This window comes from Macrotis lagotis, chromosome 3, assembly GCF_037893015.1.
Source record: "Macrotis lagotis isolate mMagLag1 chromosome 3, bilby.v1.9.chrom.fasta, whole genome shotgun sequence".
NCBI lineage: Eukaryota > Metazoa > Chordata > Mammalia > Peramelemorphia > Peramelidae > Macrotis > Macrotis lagotis.
The window spans coordinates 106,653,780-106,660,212 of NC_133660.1; the positions used below are offsets into that span (position 1 = coordinate 106,653,780).

At 37.1% G+C, this 6,433-nt stretch overlaps 1 pseudogene; it reads left to right on the plus strand.

Annotated features, from left to right (window-relative positions):
- The first annotated feature begins 1,005 nt into the window (after positions 1-1,005).
- On the plus strand, positions 1,006-1,845 carry LOC141517737 (ribonuclease H1 pseudogene; annotated as a pseudogene).
- The last annotated feature ends 4,588 nt before the right edge of the window (positions 1,846-6,433 follow it).

Genomic DNA, 6,433 nt, shown 5'->3' on the forward strand with positions numbered 1-6,433 from the left:
TGGCAAATGTACTTCATGACTATCATTTTTTTGCACTTTTCAAAACTAAGAGAGCAAAGAGCAAAACACCATCTCTATAAACTGCCAAACAGCTTGGTATCACGAGAATTTTCAATGCCTGTCCCCTGGAAGTTGTCCAAACTTGGCTCTTATCCCTGTAAGACTATTTTGAATTTTAGGTTAAAACAGAAATGTCAGAACTCATTGTTCAAAATTGCAATCCTGCAACAAATAGAAGGAATTACATCTGTTGAGAAATTGATTGATCAACAAGCATTTTTTAAATTATATGTGCCCTAGGTATAAAAAAATTTAATAACCCCTACTCATAATTTAGAATTTACATTCTATTGGGGAAGACAAGTATATATAAAATCTATACAATAAAACAAGGTTAATGAATACAAATCTAGGCAAAATATGTTATACATATTTTATGAATATAATCTTTATGAATCCAAATGTGTGTGTGTATATATATATATTATATATATATATAATATATATATATACACACACACAAACATTAAATGCAAGGTAATTTGGGAGAGAAGGCACTAGCATTTGGGTGAAGGAACACAGGAGAGGTTTCATGCAAAAAAACTGTGCCTGAGCTCCATCTTAAAAGAAGAGGTCTTCTGTGTGCAGAGGTGAAGAAGTACAGTACAGGTAAAGAGATTGGCCAGTGCACAGGCACAGTGTTGAGGAGGGTTCTGTGAATGGAACAGAAAGGCTAATTTATTGGATTTCAAATGCAATGGTGAGAATAATGTCCAGGGAGCCTGAAAAGACATCTCGGGGGCAGGTTCAGTAGGAATTTAAAAACTCAACAGAGAAGTTCATATTTGATCCCATAAACAAACAAACAAACAAAAAAACCCACTGGAATTAATTGAGTTAAAAAGTCACAAGGTCAGATCCACACTTAATGAAATGTACTCTGGGCCCGTGTCCTCTTCTACTGGGGAGCATCCTCCCCGCGGCCATTATGCCCCAGAGCGTGCCATGCTGAGGCTCTGGGCAGCAGTCTCCAGAGTTGTAACTGGTGTCTTCGGCTGCAATGGTCCCTGCTGCCTGAGCACTGGCATGTTCTAAGCAGTCAAGAGGGGTTACAAGACCGGGGTGATCCCCACCTGGAGTGAATGCCAAGCACAAGTAAACCCATTTCCTGCTGCTCGGTTAAAGAAGTTTGCTACTGAGGATGAGGCCTGGGTCTTTGTCGGAAATAGTTCAAGCCCTGATCCTTCAACACAGAAAAAAAATGTGACACAGAGGACCCCAAAGTGAAACCAAAGAAGAGACCCTGTGAATCATCAGATGAAGAAGGCCTTGCAAAAAACTTGCAAAGCAAGATTCAAACTTAGAACCTTTACTTTGCAAAGATACATTTTCTTATATTGGAGATGCAACTGTGGCTGCTGCTCCAGTAATGGGAAGAGGAAAGCACGAGCAGGCATTGGTGTTTATTGGAGACCAGGCCATCCCTTAAATGTAGATGAAAGACTTCCTGGGAGACAGACAAACCAAAGAGCAGAAATACATGCTACCTGTAAACCAATTGCACAAGCCAAGAATCAAAACATCAGTAAGCTGGTTCTCTACACAGATAGTATGTTTATGATAAATGGTATAACGGATTGGGTTAAAGACTGGAAGAAAAATGGCTGGAAAACAAGCACAGGAAAAGATGGCATTAACAAAGAAGACTTCGTTAAGCTTGATAAACTTATTCAAGGAATAGACATTAAATGGATGCACATTCCTGGTCATTCAGGGTTTCCAGGCAATGAAGAAGCTGATAGATTAGCAAGAGAAGGAGCTAAAAAGTTTCAAGAATCAACTTAGCATAGTTTTAAAAATCTAATTAAAGAGCAAACTAAGTGGGGAAAAAAAAGAAATGTACTCTGCAAGAAATGTACAGAATGGACTACAGTAGTGAGGGATTTGAGACAGGGAAACAGACTAGGGAGCTGTTGCAATAATGCAGGCAAAGTGATGAGGGTCCGGAATTGAGGTGATAACTGTGTAAGTGGAGAGAGGGGATGAGATGCAAGAGAAGTGATAAATTGATTGGCTATGTGGGGTGAGGAGTCCAGAATAATACTGAGACTACGAAATGAAATATTGAAAGGATGGTGGAATCTCAAGCAGAAATAGGAAAGTTTGGAAAAAGGGATAATTTGAGGAAAAAATATAACTGGTTTAATTTTAAGCATGTTGAATTTAAGATCTCTGAGACATCCAGTTTCAAATGTCTATTGAGCAAATTGATAATATGGAATTGAAGTTCAGGGGAGAGACAGGAACTGGATAAAGTGTTATAAAAGTTTATCACTTGCCTAAGGATAGGATGAATTACCAAGAATAGTTGTTTTTGGGGGACAGGAATGGTATTTGAACCAACGGTGACTTGCATTTAAGAAGAGCATAAATATCAATTCAAGAGATGAGTCAGTCATGTAGTAAGCTTAAGGAATAACCAGAGGCCCAAGTATTACATTTGTATCAAATAATGTTAAACAACCTAGAGCACATTGGATGAAGATCCATGCAATATTGATGAGAAAAGAATAAAAAAGATTTTTCACAGAATGAGAAAGTGTTGGAGAAAGGGCCCATTCTCATAGAAGTATTGATGCTGACCCAAGTAGGAATGGTTTGAATCTGAGGAGACAAAATAAGATGCAATGAATGTGAAGGGATTCATTCCTTTCTATCTCTGTCCAAGCTTCTACTCTTTCCCCATTACTGGAGAATGTGGAGATTGTAGCCCAACTGGTTGGACGAGTAATTTCATCCAAGGGCCAGACTAAGTTTAAATATATGCTGCTGTTTTAGGCTAAATGGTATTTCTTTCTTTCAAATGGGAGCTTGTCCTTTAAAATGCATAGACTGTAACACCACCCTGATCTTAGCTCTTTTTAATGTAGATCTCATCACGTGGAGTTAATTACATAGAATTCCTGGCCCTAGGGTTACAGGGGCTTCATTGTACCTACTACAATTTTGCTCTATGGTGTCCTACATATCTCTAAACTGAATGATTTTTTTAAATAAACTGGTAGAAAAAGAATGAGTATTACTTAACAGTCTCCATTTGTCTCCTCCAAAAATTAATTAATGTAATTTTGCCCCCTTCTAATTATACCCTCCATTTCATATATTAAAAAAATTCTTCTTTCTTTGCACTTTCATATTCTCTGATCATTTCAAACACAAGTGCACACAGAACACCATTCTTGTTTCTCAGCCAAGCAGTCTTTAGTAATTTTAATCTCTTCTCATAAATCAAAATACCCTGTGTATTTTGTTACTTTCACACATAGCTCTGTAGTTATGGTAGAGAATGCTGTCCCCTGTGGTTCTAGAAACACTTAAACAGTAATGGAAATTACAATGCGCTCTGGAGGGATCTATGAAAATATTAATTAAAATCAACTGCATCTTGCTCTAGTTTTTAAAATTTCTTGAGAATTGAGTTGGAGGGTTCACTGTGGCAAAAGTGACATGTTTTCAAATGATGACAACTTTTTCAATTCCAGGCTTTTAAACAAGCCCTAATAATCCTTTCCAGAATGCTGGGTTCTGCTAGAGCATTGCATTTTCCCTTCAAAAATCAAACAGCAATTTATACTTACATACACAAGGGACTCTGCTGAATTAATGAGATATGAAGGAAATAAGCCAATCATCTGACAAAGTCTCAAAAATCTGCACTTTGTTATGTCCCAAGACATGGGATATTCATAGCTTTCCCTTGGTGTACACACATAATGTATGTTAACACTGATGAGAGTTAAGCACACAATTTAAAGGAGAAAATTGTACCATTTTGAGTTTAACTATCTCCCTAATGATTAATAAACATTAAAAAACTAAATTTAAATAGCATTGCAGTTGTGACCATAAACTGCCAGGAGCAAAGAAATTCATTTCCAGTGGTCCTGATAGATATATCACTTCTAAGGGAAATGTGGGTAAATAACCCAATAGGTTAATTTTAGGATTATTGATCAATATATTTGTAACCTGAGTGTCTTTGTTTCTGTTTCTATTTCTTATTCATTTAATTAAGTTTAATAAACTGTAATGGAAAAGTGCAATTTATCCCAGTATCTCCACATTATTTATTTAATGATAGTATGCCAGGGTTTTTTTTTAGTCTTATCACTTGATTACTTTTCTCATTCTAATTGGCTGGTCCTGATTCCATGCATTCTTTCCCAATCTTATCTTTAGTTAAGTAACTTACCTTCTCTAGGACTAGAGGGAGTAAGGAAAGAGACTTAAAGTAAGATTGACCCCAGCTTTACAGATTCCTTCCCTCCTTGCTTTTGTCAAATAGGACAAAAGAATATTTGTAGCTATCAGGACTGGCTAGTAATGCAAAGAACACTAGCTCTGGTGGCATGCTTACTACTGATGTAGCTTGACACACAGTAGACAAAAATAATAAACGTCTATTGATTGCTTGATTAACCCCACTGGGTCTCAAGTTTCCTTAAATGTAAAATAAAGGATGGATTAGATGACCTCTGAGGTCCTTTCTCAATGATGATTTTTCAAGAAATCTCTCCAGAACAAACAAAATAATCACATAACAACATAAGAAAACAAGGGATATTTACATTAAAAAATGCAAGACAAATATTGGAGCAAGCACTCACATGTCACCAATTTCAGTCTCTCAAACCTTCCAGCTGTCCCTTTTATCTCCTCTGACCCAGTTCATTTGCCAACATGGTACTTAAATGAGCCGGAAATGAGAAAATATTTATAGATTTGCCTAAAGAATGATCTTCAGAACAAGCCTGGAAAGTAGATGCTTTCACTATCATCATTTTACAGTTGGGGAAACTGAGGCAGGCAAGGGTTAAGTGATTGACTCAGGATCATACAGATTGTAAATATCTGAGATAGATTTGAATCAGGTCTTCTTCACTCCAGGCTCAGCTGCCTCTGTGTTTCATCACATGAGAAATGAATTATGACAGAATCTCCTTTTTGTTCTCTCTCTCAGGTCCCAGATCAGGGAAACACCACCTGCTTTTGCTTCAATGAGGAGTGCTGACACTACCTAAACTGGACACATTTCCCTATTTTCCCTTTCCTCTTTCTTCACCACTAGCTTTCCTCCATGAATTTTCTCTTTTCTTCCAACCTGTTTCCCATTTTTGGACTTTGTTCCACCCAGTTATCTTCCAACTTTCTTCAACATGCAACAGTCTACCCATCTCAGACTGTGAATAGACCAAGGTTACCCTGAAGGGATCCATTAAAGCCAAAACCAGGTTGCCTTCACATAAGTTCCCTCACAAACTCCTACCTCATCACCACTACACTTAAAACTGAGGTCCTTTGACTACACATTTAATTCCTTTTCTTTGGCATTACTTGTATTCATTAAAACTGTAAGCTATATTATTGCTTTCACTACTCAAAATGAATATAACTAGGTAATAAAAACTAGGAAATGATTATGAAATCAGCATAAATAAATAAATAAATAAATAAATAATAGTGTTTCCTTTTCTTAAAGGTCTCCTCTAAGCTTGCTTTTCCAATGAATAAAAGACCATCCCTAAGGCCTTAAAGGGCATGGAGAAGGGTCAGAAAAGACAGATGAAGAAAAATGAAAAATCTTTTCCTGTGGGACTCTTCCTCTACAGATTGTAGTTTTCCTGAGATGAAATTCCATTTCCCATAGCTCTCAGGCAGTGCCTTCTCTGCCTTGTAACTCACAGTAACTGTGGTAAGCTGTTGGTATCTGGAAAAAGAAAAGAAAAAACTAAATAGAAACAAGACAGGCTTTGAGGAACTGGCCTCTTTAAAAAATCCTCTACCAGTTCGAAATATTGTGCTTCGGTATCCTTATTTAAGCAATGACCAGAGCAGGGCATCCAGCCTCAGGTAAAATTCATCTTCTTTTATTTAGCATCTCCATCTCCTCTATCTGGCTCTTGCCCCATCTCACCCCATAAGAACTCATCATGTCCTGTTCACACCCCCTACAATAAAACTTGCTTTCAGTAGTCTTTGATGAACTCATTCACAATATGGTATAAATAATTGACAAGACTCAGAGTTTTATAAAAGGAAACAGAGGGGTAAAGACAGAACTAGGAGTCAGGAAACTTGTATTCAAATTCCACCCCCCACACTTGATTTGTGACCATGGAACAATTCATTTTATTTCTCTAAGTCTCAGTTTCATCATCTGTTAAATGAGGATAATTATATTGGTATTTCTAATTTCACAAGATCTTTGTATGTCTAGTATGTCTCTGTTTTCATATTCTTGGAACAAAACTGAATATATCTCTCCTTTAGGAATCTAGGGATACTGCTAAGGGTTTGGGGTTCCCATTTTCTGATGCTATCAGCTTAGGCTCAATTTTTACCTCACAGTTGTCCACCTGTTTCTCATGGCCCT